Source organism: Aulonocara stuartgranti (assembly GCF_965226115.1).
Source record: "Aulonocara stuartgranti genome assembly, chromosome: 11".
Classification (NCBI taxonomy): domain Eukaryota; kingdom Metazoa; phylum Chordata; class Actinopteri; order Cichliformes; family Cichlidae; genus Aulonocara; species Aulonocara stuartgranti.
Genome location: NC_138947.1, coordinates 19,961,208 through 19,986,731, shown reverse-complemented (window position 1 = coordinate 19,986,731; position 25,524 = coordinate 19,961,208). Strand labels below are relative to the sequence as shown.

Here is a 25,524-nt window from a genome sequence, read left to right as displayed (position 1 = left end):
GTTCAGACAGGAGGAGAGAGAGCACGGGGAAACACAGACATAACGGGCTGGGGAAACATGAAACAACCACAAAGGGAGACGAGGGCTCATAAATACATAGAGGGCACACAGGGGGGAGAGAGAGCACGGGGAGAACTTAGACATAATGGGCAGGGGAAACATGGAATAAAACATAAGGAGAGACGAGGGCTCACAGATACACAGAGGGGCACACAGGGGGTAAAAGCCATGAAGGGAAAACACTTAGGGAACAACACAACAGGGCAACTCAGAAAACATGGCCTAAATAAGGAACAAAATACAAAAATACAAGGAACTAAGAATACTGGGCCCACATGGCCCAGGACCATGACAAAAATAATGTAAGTTATCACATTTTCACTATGATACGAATATCAAGGTTTTAGGAAAATATGATGTGATTTTCTGTAGTTCTTTGATTCACAGATATTTAGATGAATTGTCATATTTTTGACGTTTGTAGAAATATGAATCCAAAGAAAATTAAAAACTTTATGAGACTATTAAGACATGAATTCACTGTCTTTAGTAGAATTTTTCAGAAATCAGAAACATAAATTATGTTTAATTGTTGAAGAATATTTTTAATAAATTGTATAACTGCTTTAGACTTACACCTTCCTCTTTCTTCTCTTTCATCATTTAATGTTTAAACTTTGTGAAATCAACACTGTATGTATATACTCTAATCTTTGTAAGGCTGAACATTTATGTATCTATATTTTTCAAAGTGACAATAACTACCAGTAGTAATTTGGACCTTACATGACATCTTAACAGCTTTTCCTTGGTTAACAAATAATCATGTAAACTGTTTCCTGTGTAAACTTCAGACTCCCTTAAACTTCACTCTCTTGCAACAAAGATGGCTGGAACTCTGACTTTTCTTCTCGTTTGTTCTCTGCTGCAGGGTGAGTGAAAGAAACTTGACATGTGCATTACATAAAGATGATTAAAGTTGATAATAATAATAATACACTGTTGTTAATTTAAATCATTTACTTAAATTATCTGACATCACTATTCAAGATGAATGTGCAGTAAAGTACCAAGGCTTTTTATTGATGAGATATTTAACAGTAAAAGTGTTTTGTATTAGTATCTGAATTTAATACTGAGTCGTTGTAACATGATAAATATGAAGGAAGAGATGAAACTGTTTGGGTTTTTGTTGTTATTGTTGTTGTTTTTTATCGTGTTGTGTTTCAGGTGCGCTGTGCGGAACGTTCAACGTCAATATACCACAGAAGATAAATGTTTTGAGAGGATCCTGTGTGAACATCCCCTGCTCCTTCGATGTAGACAACACGCATGATAAGAACTTAGATAATTCATGTAAAGCATATTGGAGTGATTCATCTTCATTTTCCACTGAAAATGCAAAACTAAAGCCAACTAAAGAAATGACAGGAGACTTAACAAAGAAAGACTGCACCACAACTTTCAATAATGCAAGTCTTCTTCAAAGTGCTAAATACTATTTCAGACTGGAGTGTAATAATCCACTGAAATTCACTTTTACCCAAGCTGGTGTAGATATTTCACTCATAGGTAAGATTTTTTTTTTCATCCATTTACTGACAATTCATGAACAAATTACACTTGTGGAACTGCTTTGAGCTTGCTCTGAATTCACTGGATTTTACTCAGCATATAAAAACTGAAACTGCTGCTCATTGACTGACCAGAATGTCTTCCCAACAGATGATCCTCCCTCACCGACTCTGACTCCATCCACACTGGAGGTGGAGGAGGGAGCCTCAGTGAGTCTGACGTGCTCTGCTCCAGCTCCATGTTGGTCTCATCCTCCAGCTCTGACATGGAGCCCTAAACTGGGTCAGAGTCAGGAGACACTGCAGGAGAATCAGGACAAAACTAAAGTCAGGACCTCTGTTATGAATTTCAATGCTTCTCACCTCCATCATGGAAATAAAATCTCCTGCACTGCTGTCTACCAGAAACAAGATGGTATCCCTGATGTCACTGCTGAAACAAGTTTAACTCCTGATATTTCATGTGAGTTTATTTTTTCTCTTCTAAACTGAAATTACAATAATATACTTTCTTGACTTGGTTTAAATTAGACATAAAATGGTCAGTCAATTACAGTGATGTTATGAGTATGCCATAACAACGTCTTTGGGTTTTATAAAATATAATGAAGACTTTAAAAGTTTGAATTTAATTTCATACTTTAATTTCATACATGCAGACTGTACACTGATGTGTGATCGTCTGGAACTCTGACTTTTCTTCTTGTTTGTTCTCTGCTGCAGGGTGAGTGAAAGAAACTTGACATGTGCATTACATAAAGATGATTTAAGTTGATGATAATAATAATACACTGTTGTTAATTTGAATTATTTCCATATCAAATTATCTGACATCACTATTCAAGATGAATGTGCAGTAAAGTACCAAGGCTTTTTATTGATGAGATATTTAACAGTAAAAGTGTTTTGTATTAGCATCTGAATTTAATACTGAGTCGCTGTAACATGATAAATATGAAGGAAGAGATAAAACTGTTTGGGTTTTTGTTGTTATTGTTGTTTTTTTATTATTGTGTTGTGTTTCAGGTGCACTGTGTGGAATGTTCAACGTCAATATGCCAGAGAATATAAATGTTTTGAGAGGATCCTGTGTGACCATCCCCTGCTCCTTCGATGTAGAGACGAGATTTGAAACTAACTTAGATGATTCACGTAAAGCATATTGGAGTGATTCATCTTCATTTATCAGTGAAAATGCAAAACTAAAGCCAACTAAAGAAATGACAGGAGACTTAACAAAGAAAGACTGCACCACAACTTTCAATAATGCAAGTCTTCTTCAAAGTGCTAAATACTATTTCAGACTGGAGTGTGATAATCCAATGAAATTCACTTTTACCCAAGCTGGTGTAGATATTTCACTCATAGGTAAGATATTTTTTTTATCCATTTACTGACAATTCATGAACAAATTACACTTGTGGAACTGCTTTGAGCTTGCTCTGAATTCACTGGATTTTACTCAGCATATAAAAACTGAAACTGCTGCTCATTGACTGACCAGAATGTCTTCCCACCAGCTGCTCCTCCCTCACCGACTCTGACTCCATCCACACTGGAGGTGGAGGAGGGGGCCTCAGTGAGTCTGACGTGCTCTGCTCCAGCTCCATGTTGGTCTCATCCTCCAGCTCTGACATGGAGCCCTAATCTGGGCCAGAGTCAGGAGACACTGCAGGAGAATCAGGACAAAACTAAAGTCAAGACCTCTGTTATGAGTTTCAATGCTTCTCACCTCCATCATGGAAATAAAATCTCCTGCACTGCTGTCTACCAGAAACAAGATGGTAGCCCTGATGTCACTGCTGAAACAAGTTTAACTCCTGATATTTCATGTGAGTTTATTTTTTCTCTTCTAAACTGAAATCGTAATGATTTACTTTTCTTGACTTGGATTAAATTACACAAAATGATTAGTCAGTTACAGTTATTTTATCAGTATGCCATAACAATGTCTGAGTTTTATAAAATATAATCAAAGCTTTTAAAGTTTGAATTTAATGATTATTTAATGATTTATGTATTTTTTTGTTAGCTCTGCTTTTTAGCTTTAGGATGTCTTCAAAACTGACAGTAAAACAAAACTACATTTAGTGAGTCATGTTGGACAGTTGTTTTTATTTTAAACAGCAGTTTTTCATTTACATCCTATGATAACATTTTCTCACATTATCATATTTCTAAATTAACTCATGAGCTTGTCAGAGCTTTCAGATTCACTCTAAAGGTCGAACAAGAAAGTAGAATTGCAGAAACGTTTTACTTTTGACATTTGGCTTTCTGGTCTGTAATAGGATGATCTATTAATAGTTCCGTTAAAATGCAAAAGGAGCTGTGATGTGTGATTTACATAAAACCTACATATTACATTTAACAAATTATCATTGTACTGATTTTTAGATTCACCCAAAGATGTACAAATTTCAGTCAGTCCCTCTTGTCCAGAACAGCAATATGACTCTGACGTGCAGCAGTAATGCCAACCCAGCAGTAGAAAACTACACCTGGTACAGAGCTGATGGAGACCAGGAGACTTTTATTAGGACAGGAATCAGCTTAAATATTAAAGTGTCCAGAGACAAAAGAAGATTTTTCTGCAAAGCTGAAAATGAGATCGGGGTTGGACGTTCTAACCTGACTCACCTTGATGTTCAGTGTATGTATCACACAATTAAAATATTTTAAGGTTTAAGCATAACTTGAGCAGCTATAATATATGCATGGTATCATTATTCATTGCAGATTGTGAAACACAGTGTGGATTTTACAGTGGAGTCCTTCCTTGGGTCCTTGCTGGTGTGTTTTTCAGTGTCAGCGTGATCTGTGCAGCTTTCCTTTGGTATGTTTTAAAACTGGTTGTTGATTAAAACTAAAAGTCCTGCAGATGTTTCCATAAAATATTTTTCAATAATTGTTTTGTATTCTTCTAGCAAAGTACAAAAGAATGTGAAGCCACAAGAAGAGGACAGAACTTACATGTCACTGAATCGTAGAAATGTCGGCTCTTCAGAGTATGATGTCATTAACACAACTCCAAAGTGACCTTCACTGATCCTTCAGAATATATCTAATTTTGTTTTATTTTGTGTTTCCAGAGAAATAATTCTCAGTCACACTTCTCTTTATTAAATGCATTTAATAGCCACTGAGCGCTTATTCATCAGTTTTTTAAAGGGTGCTGGAGTTGCTCAGTTTAGTGGGATTGAGCAAATCCAGCAGAAAATGCTTCCTAAAGCTTTGATACTGACTATAATCCTGTTTGTTGATAATGTAAATTTATATTAAACTTAACAGGTTATAGTGTTTTTCTTTGGGGTTTTTTTTTATTTTTTTTATATATGTTCATTTTGCATTCGATGTGAAAAAGCTGGGGCAGGGACATGATTATCAGTAGGTCACATAAGCTTTTAACAGCACTGTTTAGAAAATAGAGACATTAGTGATCTACACGGCTGCTCTTTTCTACGTTTACGAGAAAGACCTTGAATAGTTAAGATGCCTTGTCAGACCAGCCACATATTAGTTTCCTGTAAATTTGCCCTGTTATCAGTATTTATGTTTCTCACACATGAATGTTTGATTAGTTCCTCCTCAACCAAGTTTATTGCACTAAATGTTTAGAGTAAGATGTCCTGTCACCCGAATGCCATTCATGCACAACTGAACCTTGTACCACCAATATTACCACAGCAAATGAATAAATTGAACAGCTCAACAGTTTTTATTTTATACCATGTTAAATGTTTTCCATGGGTAACCATGCATAGTAGTATGTTTAGTAGATGTATTATTAATTATATATATCGACAGAATAAAAGAGGAAATACAACTTTTAGCTGGTGTGTGTTTGTGTGTGAATTCTACTGAAAAAGTTCTTATTTCCCCTTCTAGATATTGTAATGCCTGAAATCGTCAGAATGCATTAAACAGTTTTTAATATGGACACTAGTTGCTGTCACACTGTCTCTTTTGCAACTAAGGTTTCAACTTCCTGCTCTGATATCGGCCCCTCCTCCACCTCCTCCCCTGACAGCTGTAAGACTGACTCTCCTTCCACAGTGTGGAGTAAAATCCTTTCTGCCAAAACCTACCCTCTGCTTCCTGAAGTATGGACAACTGGTGAAAATATGAGGTCTCATATTTTCAAATATGAAGTTTCAACAGAGTGAGCAACAGAGTGATAATATCTGAAAAAAAAGATCAGTTACGTCTCGTGGCCATAAAATGTTGAAGCTGCAATTTCATAATTTTTAAAGAAAGTCCACATCCTCTGTTAGCCCCTGCAAATGTAGCCTTAGAAGAAATCCCATGATGTCTCTTTGACAGTACAGCAGCAGTCACATAGATTGCATAAACGGTGCTCGGCGTGGAGGCCTCAGGCTCATGTCCCGACAGAGAACAAAAATTAATTGCTGGATCTTACAGATTGAATCTCCACTATGAGACTACATCCACAGATAAAGACAAAACCTTGACTGATGAAGCGTAGCGAGGGAAATATGTACCTAACCAAAGTCTACTTGCACATGAATTGACAACCTGATGAATACTTTCATGAGAAAGTTGCAGTTTCATTCAGCTTCATCCTTATTCAGATGCTAAAAGTGAAGATCTTGGTTAGGATCAATCTTCATTTGTAAATAAACGTTCTCAGTGTTGATACAGATACAGATCCTCCCTCGGTGACGATCACCTGTCCATCGCCCTTTTCATTTCCACCTCAGATACTGAACTTGACTTTAAAGCACTTGTTAAAGCCCAAAAAAGATGACACAGGAAAACAGAGCTGAATAACTGAAGATGAAGTAATCAAAATACAAGCAAACTACTAGGCTGCAAGCATAAAAAGAAAATAGATGAAGAAGTGCTATTGCAGCTGTTTCAGACTGAAACAGTCCTGCCGTGGTCATCCTGCATCACAGCATCAGTCTGTAGTTATCACTGCAGGTGATGATCTCCAGAGTGAATCAAAAGTTGTAATTTCTCCATCTGTGGCTGTAGTTCAGGAGGTAGCATAGGTCGTCTATTAATCGGAAGTTTGTGGTTGCAGACTGGCTGCTCCAGGCTGCATGTAGACTTGGGCAAGATACTAACCCTGAGGTGCTCTCCGATACATTCATCAGGATGTGAATATAAGATAGAAAGCACTTGTGCAAAAAAAGTATATAAAAATCTCTTTGTATGAATGGGTGAATGAGGCCACCTGTATAAAGCTCTTGGAGTGCTCAGAGTGCAAAAGTGCCGGATGAAAACCAGTCATTTTACCATCTTCTTTGTCTAATCCTCTTGAGTAATGTGGTCTGTGTGTGAATCCTTTTGGAGCAGCCACAGTTGCTGCGGTGTCCTGAATTGATTGGTGGGTTTTCTCTTCTGCTGAGAGCCTTCTGCTGATAACATGTGAGAGAAGAGCAGGTGTGAGAAAACAGAATCCATAAATCATGACAATAGTTTGATTTTTGCTGTGATAATGACATTTAGATGATTACATTGTCTGTCATTAAAATTGGGTGTAGCAGGAAGCCTGGATGTCAGATGTCCTGATGGAGACAGACTGTCAGACCCGACTGGGTCACTGAAAGCTGTAATGCTCAGAGAGTGATCTGCTCAGCTCTTTCATCCATTTATTAATATAATCACTGATGTTGTATTTCATAGACACAAACTCAACAGAAGCAGCTCAGCCTGTCTCAGGCAGTGTTGAAGTTCACCTTTATCACCTTTATCACAGACACAGCATCATCTCCATCATCCCCATACAGATGATGTAATGACCTCTTAGCAGCTTAGTGCATGTTATTTGATTCACATTAATAGAGAGGAATAAACGCTTTTATGAGTTGTATCATCCTCTCATCATCTCATACATCGTTTCAATCATTTTCAGGCTCTAAACATATAAACTAACAGTGGGAGAAGTCACCAGAGTCGTTTACACAAATAAAACAGCTGTAAACAGCATTAATGCTACCCGGTTAACACAGCACACTGACCAACATTGTACATGATGAGTTACAAGCAGTAAAGTGAATAACTCAGACGAGAGTTACTCACTTTACTAACCCAAATACAAGTTATTAATGTGGAGTGATTGCAAATGTTTACAGCAGTTTCTATGTTGCAGAGATCGTGGAAAGAAAAAAGGTGACAGTCACTTCTGGTCATGTTCACACTCACTGTGTCTTTTGTGTTAGTTCCTCATTTTACATCTTTTTTGAACACTTCCTTAAAAACCTCACATCCAAAGAACTGACTGCTCGACAAACATCATGAAATAATGTAAGTTATCACATTTTCACTATGATACGAATATCAAGGTTTTATGAAAATATGACGTGATTTTCTGTAGTTCTTTGATTTACAGATATTTAGATGAATTGTCATATTTTTGACGTTTGTAGAAAAATGAATCCAAAGAAAATTCAAAACTTTATGAGACTATTAAGACATGAATTCACGGTCTTTAGTAGAATTTTTCAGAAATCAGAAACATAAATTGTGTTTAATTGTTGAAGAATATTTTTAATAAATTGTATAACTGCTTTAGACTTACACCTTCCTCTTTCTTCTCTTTCATCATTTAATGTTTAAATTTTGTGAAATCAACACTGTATGTATATACTCTAATTCTTTCAAGGCTGAACATTTATGTATCTATATTTTTCAAAGTGACAATAACTAGCAGTAGTAATTTGGACCTTACATGACATCTTAACAGCTTTTCCTTGGTTAACAAATAATCATGTCAACTGTTTCCTGTGTAAACTTCAGACTCCCTTAAACTTCACTCTCTTGCAACAAAGATGGCTGGAACTCTGACTTTTCTTCTCGTTAGTTCTCTGCTGCAGGGTGAGTGAAAGAAACTCAAAATCTTCTTTGCTGAAAACATGATTAAAGTTGATAATAATAATACACTATTGTTAATTTAAATCATTTACTTAAATTATCTGACATCACTATTCAAGATGAATGTGCAGTAAAGTACCAAGGCTTTTTATTGATGAGATATTTAACAGTAAAAGTGTTTTGTATTAGCATCTGAATTCAATACTGAGTCGTTGTAACACGATAAATATGAAGGAAGAGATGAAACTGTTTGGGTTTTTGTTGTTATTGTTGTTGTTTTTTATCGTGTTGTGTTTCAGGTGCGCTGTGCGGAACGTTCAGCGTCAATATACCACAGAAGATAAATGTTTTGAGAGGATCCTGTGTGACCATCCCCTGCTCCTTCGATGTAGAGACGAGATTTGAAACTAACTTAGATGATTCATGTAAAGCATATTGGAGTGATTCAACTTTATTTGACAGTGAAAATGCAAAACTAAAGCCAACTAAAGAAATGACAGGAGACTTAACAAAGAAAGACTGCACCACAACTTTCAATAATGCAAGTCTTCTTCAAAGTGCTAAATACTATTTCAGACTGCAGTGTAATAATCCACTGAAATTCACTTTTACCCAAGCTGGTGTAGATATTTCACTCATAGGTAAGATTTTTTTTTTCATCCATTTACTGACAATTCATGAACAAATTACACTTGTGGAACTGCTTTGAGCTTGCTCTGAATTCACTGGATTTTACTCAGCATATAAAAACTGAAACTGCTGCTCATTGAGTGACCAGAATGTCTTCCCACCAGCTGCTCCTCCCTCACCGACTCTGACTCCATCCACACTGAAGGTGAAGGAGGGAGCCTCAGTGAGTCTGACGTGCTCTGCTCCAGCTCCATGTTGGTCTCATCCTCCAGCTCTGACATGGAGCCCTAAACTGGGTCAGAGTCAGGAGACACTGCAGGAGAATCAGGACAAAACTAAAGTCAGGACCTCTGTTATGAATTTCAATGCTTCTCACCTCCATCATGGAAATAAAATCTCCTGCACTGCTGTCTACCAGAAACAAGATGGTATCCCTGATGTCACTGCTGAAACAAGTTTAACTCCTGATATTTCATGTGAGTTTATTTTTTCTCTTCTAAACTGAAATTACAATAATATACTTTCTTGACTTGGTTTAAATTAGACATAAAATGGTCAGTCAATTACAGTGATGTTATGAGTATGCCATAACAACGTCTTTGGGTTTTATAAAATATAATGAAGACTTTAAAAGTTTGAATTTAATTTCATACTTTAATTTCATACATGCAGACTTTACACTGATGTGTGATCGTCTTAACGATGTACGTTTTTCTTTTGTTAGCTTTGTATTTTACTTTAGGATGTCTTCAAAACTAACAACACAAAACCACGTTTAGTGAGTCATGTTCCACAGTGGTTTTTTATTTAAACAGCAGCTTTTCATTTACATCCTATTATAACATTATAGTGTTTCTAATTTAACACATGAGCTTGTCGGAACTTTCAGATTCACTCTAAAGCTCAAACAAGAAAGTAGAATTGCAGTTTTATTTTAGACATTTGGCTTTGTGGTCTGTAATAAGTTCTATTAATAGTTCAGCTAAAGTGCAAAATGACCTTTGATGTTTGATTATCATAATACTCATTTTTAGATTCACCCAAAGATGTACAAATTTCCGTCAGTCCTTCTGCTCCAATATTAGAAAACCAAAAGGTGACTCTGACCTGCAGCAGTAATGCCAACCCAGCAGTAGAAAACTACACCTGGTACAGACCTGATGGAGACCAGGAGACTTTTATTGGGACTGGAAGCTCTTTTAATGTTACCGTTTCAAAAGTAAAAAGTACATTTTTCTGCAAGGCTACAAATGCACTTGGATTTAAACGATCAAGCAACCTACAAATAAATGTTCAATGTATGTATTAATTTAATTAATTTTCCATATTTACTCTTTACATATCACAACTAGAATTCTATTAATGGGATTGAAGGATGTACAATACATGAATTATTGTAATGAAACTAAAGCATTAACTGATCTTTGGGGTGGAGTTAAATAAAGAGACTGACAATAATCACATTACAAGTAGTTAATTTAATTTAAGTATTGGTTATTAAAATTAGGGATTCCTGACAGCCACATTATTAGGCACATAGTAAGAAGAACAAAAAAAAATTCAAACTTTCTTCAGATAGCTCTAAATCTTTCAACAATAAATCAGTTAAAGATTAAAGACAGTTAAAGTTAAATACAGAAGAAAAGGTGATTTCATTTGACATGAACAGAGTCTTCAGAAAGAAAAGCCAAGGAAAACAGCTTGTCATTTTTACTCTTCAGTTTCTGCTTAAGATGAAACCTTTATATTGGTGTGGTTTGCTCTCTGCTAATATTTAAAGATACAATTTTGTGTTATGCATTCAAGAGTATTTAATATTATTTAAAAAAAACATTTGAAGCACTACTGTATTACAAATATTTACACTTATTCTGTAAATAAAACTGTCCTAACATTTCAGTCTGCATGTTTCTGTGCTCATTTTTTCAGATTCACCTAAAAACGTTACTGTTTCAGTCAGTCCTTCTGGTCCAGTACCAGAGAACAGCAACGTGACTCTAACCTGCAGCAGTAATGCCAACCCAGCAGTAGAAAACTACACCTGGTACAGTGCAGATGGAAACCAGGAGACTTTTATTGGGACAGGAATGAGTTTATCTATTAGAGTCTCCAAAGACAGGCGGATATTGTTTTGCAAAGCTGGAAATGAGATTGGAGTTGGAGGTTCAGGCAGCATTCAAATTGAAGTTCAATGTAAATATCACATTTTACATCTCTTTAACATGTTCTCTATCCACATCTAATTTGCATGTACATTTGTATGATATTACGATTCAACAACAAAAAAGAAAAGAGAAAGAGGCAGACTAATTCAATGACAAAAATGACCTTTGTTTAGCCAGAGCAGGAGACAATGTAAACAGAGTACAATGCCAAGAATCCAGCAAATGAGGAAAAACGGGTAATCTTAAAAACTGGCACAAGCACATCTGGACCAGACAGGACCAGACTGCAGCAAAGGAGAAAGCATTATATGCACAAAGGGTAATCAGTTAATGAAACACAGGAGGGTCACAAGATGCTCCCACAAAGATTCAAGACAGTTAATGAAGAAGAGACAAGTAAACTTAAGAGCACTACACAATTACTAAGATAAAGTTAGGAACCATATAAAATACAAAAAGGGAAAATCAGACGCAAAACTGAAGAAAGGAAATACAGAGAAGGAAAACAGAAATACTGAGCGAAATAAAAAACTCTAATACAAATAGAAACTGTAACTAAGAGAACTAAATACATGAAGATGAAGACGTGATAAAGTAACTACTAGCCAAACAGATGATGTTAACAATATATAAGAATTTAAAGTCCATAAACTCAAAACTGTGTGTGTGAAACCAAAGACCATAGCAGATCTGATACCAACAAGCAGCAATGTCACTCTGACATTCTGCAGTAATGTCAGCTGAGCAGTAAGAAAGTATTTGTGATGCAGCGCTAAAGATAACTGTGAAAACTGATGGGGAACAAACACATTTTATGAATCAAAGATTTAAAGTTAACAGTCTGTTTAGCTCAAGTCTGAAAATTATGTCAAAGTCAGTAAAATTTAAAGCATCCTATGTTCAAAAAGGATTTCGCTTCATATTGATAACTATGATCAGTGCTTGTTTTTGGTAATTTCTGTAAAATGTATTCAACATGATTGTGACCAACTGCTCTCTCTCTCTTCAATGATAGACCCTCCACAGATCCTGTTCTCGTCACACTGCACCTCAACAGAAAGTCAGCTCAACTGTTCCTGTGAGACTCTGGGAAACCCGTCCCCCAATATACAGTGGTATTTGAATGGACTAACTGTCAATCACTCTAAATGCGAAATATTCAATGAGACTCTGAACAGGACAATTCTGAGGAGCTTCTTCACTCTGAATCAGCCTCATAAGAAGAATCATCTCACCTTGATTTGTCGCACCGTCAACTCTCTGGGCTCGGCCAGTCAACAATTTTGTGTCAGCAGCCAACAAGTTTCCACAGAACATCAACGTATGTCTTTTGTACACTTGTAAATATTATTGCTTAAGTTGTATGTGTACTAAAGTGGAGACCAAGGATGTTTAAAACCTTAGCCAGTGATACAGTGTACTCTACAGAGCCCACTAACAGATAATGTTAGGACTACATCTATGCTCCTCTGGGATTCACTTGCAATCAATTTCTTTGCAAGAAGTTTTAGATACCCTCTAATCCATATAAAGAATGAATCGGTTACTTCAGTCCAGTTATAATAGACACACTAGGAGTTTCATAAAATGTATGTTGTGAGTTCAAACAAACCTTATTTTTTAAAGATAACACGATTAATATACAGGTCTTTTTCTTTTTCTTTTTTTAAATTCAGTTCTGTATCCAGCGATAATATCCACTCTTGGAGTGCTACTGTTAGCACTGTTACTATGTGTGTTTTTTATCAGGTAAGTAAACAACATGAGACTTTTTCAGAAAACCTTCACACTTTACTGTAACAGTAAACTCTATTTGTCCTGATTCTATTTGACTAAATGCTGATAAGTACTTTGTTTATTTGGGTCTTCGTTTGTTAAAAAAACACTTTTGCAGCTGATTTAATACTCAACATTGGTAACACTATTGATTAAATGTAATATCAATCAAATCTGTTCATCGACAGTCCATTTGACATGCTACTGGTGGTTAATATTTGCATGTATTCATTTTCAAGACGTCTGTTTACATTGTCTGTTAACATTCAGTAATGCATGTACAACTGCATTATTGCTTGCTAGCAGACAATTAATCTATTCATGCTGTGAACTAAAATGTAAATAGTGGCAAAACTACGATGTATGAATTGTATGCATATATGCTTGATATTCTACTTCATTTTTTAGGGCTCAGAAGAGTCCCTGTAAAAATAAAGGTCACTTAACAGACGAAAACAACACAGTTGCAACAAGTCAGCCTCTAACTGAAGAAGGAAATGAGGTGCTTAAAGTTCCTTTTAACAGTGTTGACCAATGCTGATGCTTTTGTAACTATACAGCAAGAAGTAGATTATCTTTACCACTGATATTTTCTATGTAATTGTAGGAACCAAACACAGCAGAAGAGTGCATTTATGCAAACGCTGATGGGCTGAGAGGGGCAGAAAATTTTCACCCTGCAAACATCGCTGGACCAAGCGGCACTAACTTTCCAAACTCTGGGCCAAACCATGCAGAAGGAGGACGCAAAAAATCAGACAAGAAAGAGGACGAGTGCGAACTGATTTACTCTGATGTGAACTGGAAAATGAAAAGCAAGAAAAAGAAGGGTGAAAAGTCTTTGGACATGAATCCATCTGCCAGATCTTATTTGGAAGAGGAGAAGTGCACGGTGAGGGGAGTTAACAGAAAGTCTGTGAGCAATGCAGTAGAAATGGGAGGCCTGTATGCTCAAGTGGAGCCTAGAAATATGAGGAAGGAAGTGGGGTGTGAATATGCGCAAGTCAAATTTAAAGAACAAAGCGCTATGCAAAAATAGATAAATAGTGCTGTGAAAAAATATTTACCCCATATTTCCTGATGTCTTGCTTTGTGCAAAATTAAACTAATCTTAATATTTGGAAAAAATAACTCAAGTAAATTCAAAATTCACTTTAGAAAAAAAAAGTCCAAATCTATTAAAAAATTTTGATTATCTGAAACATTTTAATGTGACAAATATGGAAGGAAATAAGAAATCAGACAAATACTTTTCATAACATATTGCAACCTTTTGCATTGTTGAGCTTGCTACAAAACAAATAAATAGCTGGTCTGTTCTCTGGGTGTGTCCTTGACACATGTAGTCACTATGTAGCCATTGAGCAATACAATTACAATCCCTTCATTCAGGCTTCTCTGGCACAGTATCTCAGACACTGCCTGATATTTTCTTAAACTTGGTAGCTACCAGGTGGCTACAACTGGTCCAAGGAGACCTGTTAGAGAAGCTAGGAGAAGCTCTGGACATGATTCAGCACACAAATGGCCTGAGGATAAAAACTCCTCTTGAGCCTCTCTGTTTTTGTTCGGAACCTTCTGCCTGATTTCAGAAGCTGGAAGAGTTTGTTGCTGGGATGGGAATGGGTCCTTCAAAATCTGAGTTATTCTAGTCCAGCATCTCCTGATGTAAATGTCCTGTAGGGAAGGGAGAGCAGTCCTGCAGCAGTGTTCTGCCGTACGGATACTCTCTGAAGTGCTTTTTTAGCCTTGACACAGCTGTTTCTATACCAGGATGTGATGTTCTGTGTGAGGATGCTCTTCTCACACAGAACCTGTGTGAGGATTTTCTATACAGTGCCTGTATAGAAAATCCTGAGGATCACTGGAGAGACCCTGAACTTCCTCAGTTGTCGTATGTGGTACAGGTGCTGCCTAGCCTTTTGGTCTGGACCTGAATGTGGGCAGACCATGCCAGGTCTGAGGAGATGTGGACACTAAGGTACTTGAAGAACTGCACCCTCTCCACTAGAGCTCCATTAATGATAATGGGCTTGTGGTCTCTGTGCTGACTCCTTCTGAAGTCCACCACCAGCTCCTTGGTCTTGCCGACGTTCAGCTTGAGGTGGTTGTTCTAGCACCACGATGCCAGATTCTTCATTTCATCCATGTAGGCCGCCTCATCGTTGTTGGAGATGGTGCCCAACACCACTGTGTCGTCAGCAAACTTCACAATGGTATTGGCCACACAGTCTGAAGTGTAGAGGGAGTAGAGCAGTTGCGAGAGGACACATCCCTGTGGCGCTCCTGTGCTGATGGTGAGGCTGTAGGAGATGCACCTACCCACCCTCACCACCTGAGTTCTGCCATTGAGGAAGTCCAACACCCATGCACACAGACGGCTGTTGAGTCCCAGATCCCTCAGCTTTGTGAACAATCTACCGGGCAATATTGTGTTGAACGCTGAGCTGTAATAAAAAAAAAAGCATTCACACATAGTTAGCCTGTTTCTTGTCCACGGCGCAGTGTCCCTGGCTTTGTAATCCATGATTGTGCGTAGTACGTGCCAAATGCTCCATGTGTCGCCCCGGCTGAAGTGAGACTCCACTCGCTCCCGATATCGGCATTTGGCATCCCTCACCGCGCATCGCACGCCGTATGAGGCCGCTTTCATCACAACATCACAACATACATCTGAATCTTATTGTTTAGCTGTTTTGTTTGTTTGTTTTATTAACATGCAATTGCAGGAAAAGTGTTGTTAACTGTTCTGATAATTAGTTGTTGTATTGTGTACCCAGTCACAAACTATGTCTATATAGAGGTGATATTAATATATTTATAGTATCATGATATGCAGTCACAGTCAGTTGTGCTTAATTTAATTTTCTATCTTGTTGTGGGCTATAAATATAATGAATGATACTTAAACATAAATACAAGTGATTCTGTTTTTTGTTTGGTTTTTTCAATATATTATTTTGTCAAACATTTTTTGGAAGTTAAGCACCAGTGTTGGACAAGTTACTTGAAAAAAGTAATCAGTAAGTAATTACTGATTACTTTCCCCAAAAGGTAATCCCGTTATTTTACTGATTACTTATTTTCAAAAGTAATGAATTACTTAGTTACTTAGTTACTTTTTTTAAACATGATTTACAACCTGAATAGGTAATAAAGTGATAGATCTTTCAGCCCAATTCTACTTTTTCTGCATAATCCATTGGTGCTTTCGAGTTCACTCATGGATTTGCTCTTTCATATTCATAGAACGCATTCACTTGCTATTACACACTAGACATGGGGAGGATTGACTGGTAGATATCGAATAAATTTTGGTTTTTGTACCTTTGTCCTCTAAGCTGTATGACATCATTTCACTGAGTAAATGTTCTGGGTGCATTGCATTGGCTGATAATAATCTTTGTTCATCACCTGATCTAACCTGATTTTAAGTCCCTACATTCCTCCTTATTGCATTAAAAAGTGTAGCAAACTAGAAATTTAGTGAAACAAAGACAGCCATTCTTTCAATCTTTCAGTGTTTCTCATGTTCAGACTGACTGCCTTAGTCAGCCTCAAACAGGAAACAGTTTCCTGTTTGAGGCTGAATAGCAGAGAAAGTGGCAGAGCATCTAAGCTTGTCTTTTCTCAAGTCACTTTAGATTTCTCAAGTCATCTAAAGTGACTTGAGAAAAGAAACAGACTGGGACATCACAAACACAGTGAAGCAGCATCTATCTAGCCAGGTACGGTTCTTGTAAGATTTAAAGATTGAACTTCCTTTCTGAAGATCTAAAGCTGTATTACAAATGTAAAGCTAAGTTTTGTGCTTTGTTCAACCTGGAAGAACTTGAGGATTCTAGTGTAGAAAAATCAACTGTAGTGCTATACACTTCCTCAGTAACTGATTTTGTGTCACAGTGTATCATGACCTGTATTATAAATAATACAATGTTACAGCTGCTGTGTTTCAAAGATGACTTATCGGATGCTGTAAAGTGACTGCTGTCTTCATGGCGGCCGCTCATCTGCTGAGTTTGATGACTGGTAATAAAGACCCACTTTTGTCTTTAGTTCTGTTGCTGATAATGCTTTTAAACAGTTAATGCAATGTAAAAACACAGACAACAAGTGTCAATTTGGAATGACTAAGAGAGGGAGGGAGAAAACAGGAGAGAGAAAACATGGGGAAAAAAGATAAAAGCTGCATGGGTTTCACAAAAAATACAATAACATATAAAAATTCAGGCAATGTTCATTTCATACTATTGGCATTATTGTATTATTTTCCTGTAGCAATACATTTGGTTACTTTGACAATGTGAAAAAGTCATAATCGTGTAACCTCATCAAATTAATCTTTAGTAATTTTGCAGTAAAGGTAGGATATGTTCCTTAGAATTTGAAGACAGAAAGCAGAATACAGGAAGACAGAACATCCACTCATTTCATTTTTAATGAGTTGACAGCAATATTAGGTTGATTTCTGAGAAGTCACTGGTGGTTTTTTGTTATTTATATATGGTTGATGTCTCTTAGTGGTTAGCCAGCTTTCATAATAGCATCTCTCTGTGCATCAGCGTTTCCATTTGTGGGTCATCACCAAAGATATTATTACAAAATTTTTGTGGTTTAGTGATGTTTCTGACCTTCCCTTCTGCTCTCCTCTTCCTCTCACCCTTTTGAGGTACCTCAAAAGAGTGAAATGGTAAAAATAGTAAAATTTAAATTTTAGTGATCTAATCATGATTTTGTCAGTAATAGAAAGTTAAACATTCCTATCAGGAACTTTGTATGCACACATTCATCAGCATGGTTAAAACTGATTTAGATTTTTAAAAAGTTAACCATCAATTTCACGGGCACTTCTGGACAGAAACAAAGGCTAAAGATACATTTTATTTATTTATTTATAATACTAAGTGCAATAATCCTTTCTGTCATCGTTGTATTTTTACTCAGTTGTATATAGTATTTGTATTCTATTTTTATCTTATTGTATATTTATTTTATTTTATTCTACTGTATATAGTATTTTATTCTATTCTGTACGTACTGTATTTATTCTTATTGTATTCTAATTTTTGCCTCATAACTTTTGCACTGTCCACTTCCTGCTGTGACAAAACAAATTTCCCACGGGTGGGACTAATAAAGGTTATCTTATCTTATCTTATCTTATCTTATCTTATCTTTTATTTATTTGCTACTTCTGATTCTGTCACATTTTATTCTTAAAATATACCATGGTTCACAGATGATGCATCTCTTCTCTGTACAGGAAGTTTGCAAGTTCAATGCCACAAACTTGCTCATGTTATAATTCTCAACAGTGTATCTTTAGTTCACAGTGATATTAAATGCTAATCTAAATAGAGGTTAATTCCTGTTAAAAAAAACTTTTTTCTTTTCCACTGTCACCAAGTCCTTGCTCAAATGGAGTAATTTGATTGTTGTGGTTTTCCCTGTATTATCGTAGGGTAATACCTTACAATATGAAGTACCATGTGGCAACTTTTATTGTGATTTGGTGCTATATAAATAATATTCAACTGAACTGAATTAGTTATTAACTTGTAAAAAGCAACATAATAAAAATAGGCTATTCATCCTAGAAAATATATCAATATTTGTCATCTTAATAGGGGTGTGGGAAAGGAATATTATATTTTGAATTGTATCAATACAAGGACACCAAATATCAATATTTTTATTTAATCAATTAAAATAATCTGGGAAGAATTAGAACAAGAAGTTTCAGCTCACACACCACCATCCAGAAATAACTTTAGACAAGCGAGCGTATGTTAAATCAGCTCAACCGAAATAAGTGCCCAACACTGGACACACATAATTTGACAAAGCTACTTCATATTTAAGAGCAAGTCAGTTGCTCAGTCATATGAGTAAAAGTAAAATAGCAACCTCCTAGCATCAGTCAAAAACACCAGTCCCTGACATCAGTCTAGACAGTAACGTGTGATTTTCAGTGACTTATTACTGTTAACTGTTGTATCATCAGAAGATGATTGCTTTAGATTGCATGTAATTGCCCATTTGACCCCATTCAGTCAGAGTGTCACGGTCGATAGCAGGGACTCAAGCGCAGAGCAGGTTGACGTTTCCAAACACATTTTATTTACAACACCAGTACAGAATATATACAGTGAGGGGGGGAAATCCAGGGTTCCAAAGGTCCAAGGGGAAGGTCTCTCACACTTGTACTCGTCTCCACGTCCAAACTCACACACATTCACACAGCAGGAAGGTCACAGGTCCAGGGAGGAAAGCTATCACACAGGAGAGGGAAATTATTCAAAAGTCACAAAATACTCAAGCATGGATTCACGGGAGCTGAGAGGATCACTAACGTGTCTCGCACAATCATCCAGCGATGAGGAGGTCTGCGTCCTGGCCTTAAGTAGTGGACAGGTAATGACAACTAAACGTGAATGGGTGTGTGGGCCAAGGGGGGTAGCCCACAGTGAGCTCCGCCCAGGCAGAGCGGTGAAGGAGATAGAAACAGAGAGAGACAGAGAACACAAAACACATGCAGCCTTGCGGGGCCGGCTGGGTAGACACGGGGACCATAACACAGAGACTGATAGCAAACTGACTCCAGGTGTTAGTGACAGCATTGGTATGCTTGGCAATCTCATTTTGCATTAAAAAAAATATGGTGAAAAAGCTATCTTATTGGATAGAATAGATAGTGACAAGGTTTAACTATGAGGAAAATTTAAAAGGTGATAAATGTATATGAAAAATAAGTCACAGATATACAAATAAGTTTGTCACCTGTTTCTCTCTTCCTCTCTCTCTCCTCTTCTCTCTTGCCGGGCGGAACTCACTGTGGGTTCACGCCCTCGGCCCAGGCCCTCGGGAGATGAGACACCTGGGTCTCATTAAGATGATCAGCATCTAAGCCAGGAGGTGACTGCTGTTCGTTGCTGGATCGTTGTCTACCACAAATTAGTGAAGCCAAGCTACAGCAAGTCAAGTTAAGTGTGTTTCCTTTGTGCGTTGTATTTAAACCTGTCTCCCTGTCCACAGAGGTCCCTGGATTTCCCCCCCGTGTGATTCCCGAGTGGCAAGTGTTGCAGTGAGAACCTGTGATCGTGTGTGTGGATGATTTGAAGAATGCGTGCTTTTCCCCTGGACTTCCCTGGAGCCCCTTCTCCCTCACGCAGCTGTACATAGCACTCCCCCGCCCCGCTTCTTGTATATACACCTGGTGAATTGTAAATAAATCTTTCTTCTGTGCATCTGAACCCGGAGTCCTGCGCTTGAGTCCTCCTCCAAACCGTAACAATGTTATTGCAGTAGTCAGCATATTGCAAAATGGTAAAAATCCCGATAATATTATACAGAGCATACAGCCTCTACTCAGCCTTTTTATTGTCTTTTTTCAAAACTGTTTGCTAAACAAGCCCTATTGACAACAACCTACTCAATACATCAGCCTAGAATGAATTTAAAGGTTATTTAAAGAAAAATATTGTTTATTTGTCCCATAAATAATAATAAGTTTCTAATTTAACACATGACCTTGTGGAAGCTTCAAATTCACTCTAACACTTGAACAAGAAAGAATTGCAGAAAAAGTTTTACTTTTGACATTTGGCGTTGTGGTCTGTAATATGATGATCTATTAATAGTTCAGTTAAAGTGCAAAAGGAGCTGTGATGTGTGATTTACAGAATATTACATTTAGCAAATTATCATAATACTCATTTTTAGAATCACCCAAAGATGTGCAAATTTGAGTCAGTCCCTCTGGTCCAATATCAGAAAACCAAAAAGTGACTCTGACATGCAGCAGTAATGCCCACCGAGCAGTCGAAAACCACCTCTGGTACAGAGGGTACAAACACAGTTGGATTTAAAGCATCCATCAACCTCCAAATAGACATCAGGTGTATGTATTAATTTTACAAAATTACTATTTATGTACCCTGACTAGTAGTACCCAACTAGAATTTCACTAATAGAATTGAATGGTAGAAAAATATGTGTTTTTGTATTCAAAATATTAGAGACCAAGAAAAATACCTTGTGCTTTTTACTTCTCAGTTTTTACTTGCTAGCTTTACTTGCTAGCTTTACTATGCTAGCGGAGGAGATTATCCCCACTGCGAGAGTCACCACATTCCCCAACCAGAAACCGTGGATGGACAGATCGATCTGCACTGCAGTAAACGCCAGGACCGCCTCCTACAACGCGGGTCTCGCCACTGGCGATATGAGCGCCTACAAAGCGGCCTCATACGGCGTACGGCACGCGGTGAGAGATGCCAAACGCCGGTACCGGGAACGTGTGGAGTCCCGCTTCCACCAGGGCGACACACGGAGTATGTGGCACGGACTACGCACCATTACGGACTACAAAGCCAGGGACACTGCGCCGATCAACGCCGACTCTGCATTCACCAACGAGCTGAATCGGTTCTACGCCCATTTCGAGGTTAGCCAGGCGGCTAATGCTATCTACCGCCTGACTACCGAGGACAGTGACGTCATCAGCGAGAGACCGGTGACCAGCATCGCGGAGCATGACGTCCGAGCGGCACTCAGGAGAGTGAACACAAGGAAAGCGGCGGGGCCAGACGGCATCACCGGCCGTCTGCTGCGCTGCTGTGCTGACCAGCTAGCAGGTGTGTTCACTTACATCTTCAACGAGTCCCTGGCGAAGTCTGTGGTCCCCACATGCTTCAAAAGATCCACCATCATCCCTGTGCCCAAGAACAGCAAACCCTCATCCCTGAACGATTACCGGCCAGTTGCACTGACCTCGGTAGTAATGAAGGTGTTTGAGAGGCTGCTGAAGAACATCATCTCCTCCTCCATCCCAGACACCACAGATCCGCTGCAGTTCGCCTACAGATCCAACAGATCCACAGAGGATGCCATCGCCCACGTCCTACACACCACTCTCAGCCACGTGGACAAGAAACAGGGTAACTATGTGCGAATGCTGTTTGTTGATTACAGTTCAGCGTTTAACACAATAGTGCCCTGCAGACTGTTCACAAAGCTGAGGGATCTGGGACTTAACAGCCGTCTGTGTGCATGGGTGTTGGACTTCCTCACTGGCAGAACTCAGGTGGTGAGGGTGGGCAGGTGCTTCTCCAACAGCATCACCATCAACACAGGAGCACCTCAGGGATGTGTCCTCTCGCCACTGCTCTATTCCCTCTACACTTCAGACTGTGTGGCCACCCATGGCTCCAACACCATTGTGAAGCTTGCTGACGACACAGTGGTGTTGGGTGCCATCTCCAACAACGATGAGGCGGCCTACGTGGATGAAATGAAGAATCTGGCATCGTGGTGCCAGGACAACCACCTCCAGCTGAACGTCAGCAAGACCAAGGAGCTGGTGGTGGACTTCAGAAGGGGTCAGCACAGAGACTACAAGCCCATTATCATCAATGGAGCTCCAGTGGAGAGGGTGCAGTCCTTCAAGTATCTTGGTGTCCACATCTCCTCAGACCTGACATGGGCTGCCCACATTCAGGTCCAGACCAAAAAGGCTAGGCAGCGCCTGTATCACCTACGACAACTGAGGAAGTTCAGGGTCTCTCCAGTGATCCTCAGGATTTTCTATACAGGCGCTGTGGAGAGCATCCTCACACAGAACATGACATCGTGGTTCGGGAACAGCTGTGTGAAGGACCAAAAAGCTCTCCAGAGAGTGATCCGTACAGCAGAACGCTGCTGCAGGATTGCTCTCCCCCTGCTTCAGGACACCTACACCAGGAGATGCTGGACTAGAGCAGCGCAGATACTGAAGGATCCGTCCCATCCTGGCAACAAACTGTTCCAACTTCTACAATCTGGTAGAAGGTTCCGCATCTTCCGGGCAAGGACAGAGAGACTCAAGAGGAGCTTCTATCCCCAAGCCATCCGTGCCCTAAACACACACACCCGCCCGCTCACATCATCTATAATTGACTGAGACAGGACTCTCTTCCAGACACTAAACCAAGGCACAATGTACATTTCAATTCCTTTAATTTTAAATATGTTTATATTGTCTATCCTGTAAAATAGTCAGATGTCTATTCATATTAATGTACAGAATTCACCTGCTTGCTGCTACTACTGCACATTCACCCAGTGTATATACTATATGTGTGTGTGTGTGTGTATATATATATATATATAAAATGTTCTTCCTCTACACCCCCCCCCCCCCCCCCCCCCATTTTTGCACATGTCGAGGAGCGTGTCAGGCTACATTTCACTGTGTGTTATACTTGTATAACTATGCATGTGACAAATAAAGAACCTTGAACCTTGAACCTTGAACTTAAGACAAAACTAAACTTGTTGTTTGTCTCGACCCAAGCTTAGTAAGACCCAAGTAGGATTTCATATTATTTGTTCAAGAGGAAGTAATTACACAAAGTAAACTAAATAATAATTATAATACCAGCAATTTTCAGGTGTAAGATGTCCAAATAATACAACCTCAGATATTCATGCTTTTTCAATAATAAAACTGTCTTGCATTTCATTGTGCATGTTTTGGGGCTCATTTTACAGATTCACCTAAAAACGTCACAGTTTCAGTCAGTCCCTGTTAGGATGCCTGGGTCGTCGACCCAGGGTTTTTGAGTTTATGATATTATTTATACTTTCTAGTTTTTGGTTTCTTTGAGTTCTGTCTTATGGCTTATGTCTCTGTCTTCTTTAGTTGCTCTGTCTCCCCTATCACCTGCATCCCCTTGTCTAGTTCGCGTCTATGTGTATCCTAAGTTCCTATATCCCTGTGTTCAGTCAATGTTTGTGTCTGCCCTGTTCCCACGTCTCTGTTCCCTTTGTTATAGTGCCTGCCCGTGAGTCTGTGTTATGTTTCCTGTTTTACTTTGAAAGTCCATGTCTGATGTTAATGTGTCTGGTTTTGCTTCCCCTTGTCTCGTTAGGCCTGATTTGCCCCAGCTGTGTTTTCCTCCTGTTACCCATTCCCTGATTGCTCCCTCTGTGTATTTAAGCCCTGTGTTTCTTAGTGTCTGTGTCGTGATCTACCGTTTTCTTAGCTGTGTGTTCTGTCATTTCTCTAGTTTAAGTTTGTTTTGAGTTTTTTCAGTTATGTTATATTTTGAGTATCATTAAAGCCATTTTGATTTCACGTCTGTCTCCGGAGTCTGCACCTTGGGTCCTATTCCTGTCTGCACACAGCCACACCTAACAGTCCCTCTGGTCCAGTACCAGAGAACAGCAATGTGACTCTGACCTGCAGCAGTAATGCCAACCCAGCAGTAGAAAACTACACCTGGTACAGACCTGATGGAGACCAGGAGACTTTTATTGGGACTGGAAGCTCTTTTAATGTTACTGTTTCAAAAGTCAAAAGTACATTTTTCTGCAAGGCTACAAATGCACTTGGATGTGAACGATTAAGCAACCTACAAATAGATGCTGAATATATGTATTGATTTTCCATATTTACTCTTTACATATCACAACTAGAATTCCATTAATAGGATTGAAGGATGTACAATACATGAATTACTGCAATGAAACTAAAGCAGTAACTGCTCTTTGGGGTAGAGTTAAATAATGAGACTGACAATAATCATATTACAAGTAGTTAATTTAAGTATTGGTTATTAAAATTAGGGATTTCTGACAGGCACAATATTAGGCACATAGTAAGAAGAACTAAAAAAAATTAACTTTCATCAAATTGCTCTAGAACTTGCATCAATAAATTAGTTAAAGATTTAAAGTTAAAGACAGAAGAAAAAATATTTTATTGGACATGAACAAAGTGTTCAGAAAGATACAAGCCAAGAAAAACAACTTGTCACTTTTTACTCTTCAGTTTCTGCTCAAGATTTAACCTTTATATTGGTGTGGTTTGCTCTCTGCTTTTACTTAGAGGTACAATATTGTGTTTTGCATTCAAGAGTATTTAATATTATTTTTTAAAATATCTTTCAGGGCACTACTGTATTACAGATATTTACACTTATTCTGTAAATAAAAGTGTCCTAACATTTAAGTGTGCATGTTCCTATGCTCATTTTTTCAGATTCACCTAAAAACATCACAGTTTCAATCAGACCCTGGTACAGTGCGGATGGAAACCAGGAGACTTTTATTGGGACAGGAATGAGTTTATCTATTAGAGTCTCCAAAGACAGGCGAATATTGTTTTGCAAAGCTGGAAATGAGATTGGAGTTGGACGTTCCAGCAGCATTCAAATTGAACTTCAGTGTAAATATCACATTTTACATCTCTTTAACATGTTCTCTATCCACATCTAATTTGCATATACATTTGTATAATATTACAATTCAACAACAAAAAAGAAAAGAGAAAGAGGCAGACTAATTCAATGACAAAAATGACCTTTGTTTAGCCAGAGTAGGAGACAATATAAACAGAGTACAATGCCAAGAATCCAGCAAATGAGGAAAAACGGGTAATCTTAAAAACTGGCACAAGCACATCTGGACCAGACAGGACCAGACTGCAGCAAAGGAGAAAGCATTATATGCACAAAGGGTAATCAGTTAATGAAACACAGGAGGGTCACAAGATGCTC

The 25,524-nt window shown here is 38.2% G+C and overlaps 1 long non-coding RNA gene and 1 pseudogene across 2 annotated transcripts; one reads left to right on the top strand and one right to left on the bottom strand.

Moving 5' to 3' along the window:
- The first annotated feature begins 860 nt into the window (after window positions 1–860).
- Window positions 861–24,423, top strand: LOC309718006 (annotated as a pseudogene). Its single transcript, XR_014280713.1, has 17 exons — window positions 861–932; window positions 1,231–1,572; window positions 1,726–2,037; window positions 2,254–2,298; window positions 2,601–2,942; window positions 3,095–3,406; window positions 3,972–4,227; window positions 8,340–8,417; window positions 8,714–9,055; window positions 9,209–9,520; window positions 10,079–10,342; window positions 10,974–11,237; window positions 12,225–12,530; window positions 12,886–12,958; window positions 13,394–13,487; window positions 13,593–14,019; window positions 24,152–24,423. The product of XR_014280713.1 is annotated as an uncharacterized misc_RNA (transcript).
- On the bottom strand, window positions 19,101–20,830 carry LOC309717129. Its single transcript, XR_014279628.1, has 3 exons — window positions 19,766–20,830; window positions 19,339–19,383; window positions 19,101–19,257 (listed from the first exon to the last, which is right to left on the bottom strand). It is a non-coding gene; the product is annotated as an uncharacterized lncRNA (long non-coding RNA).
- Window positions 24,424–25,524: the final 1,101 nt, after the last annotated feature.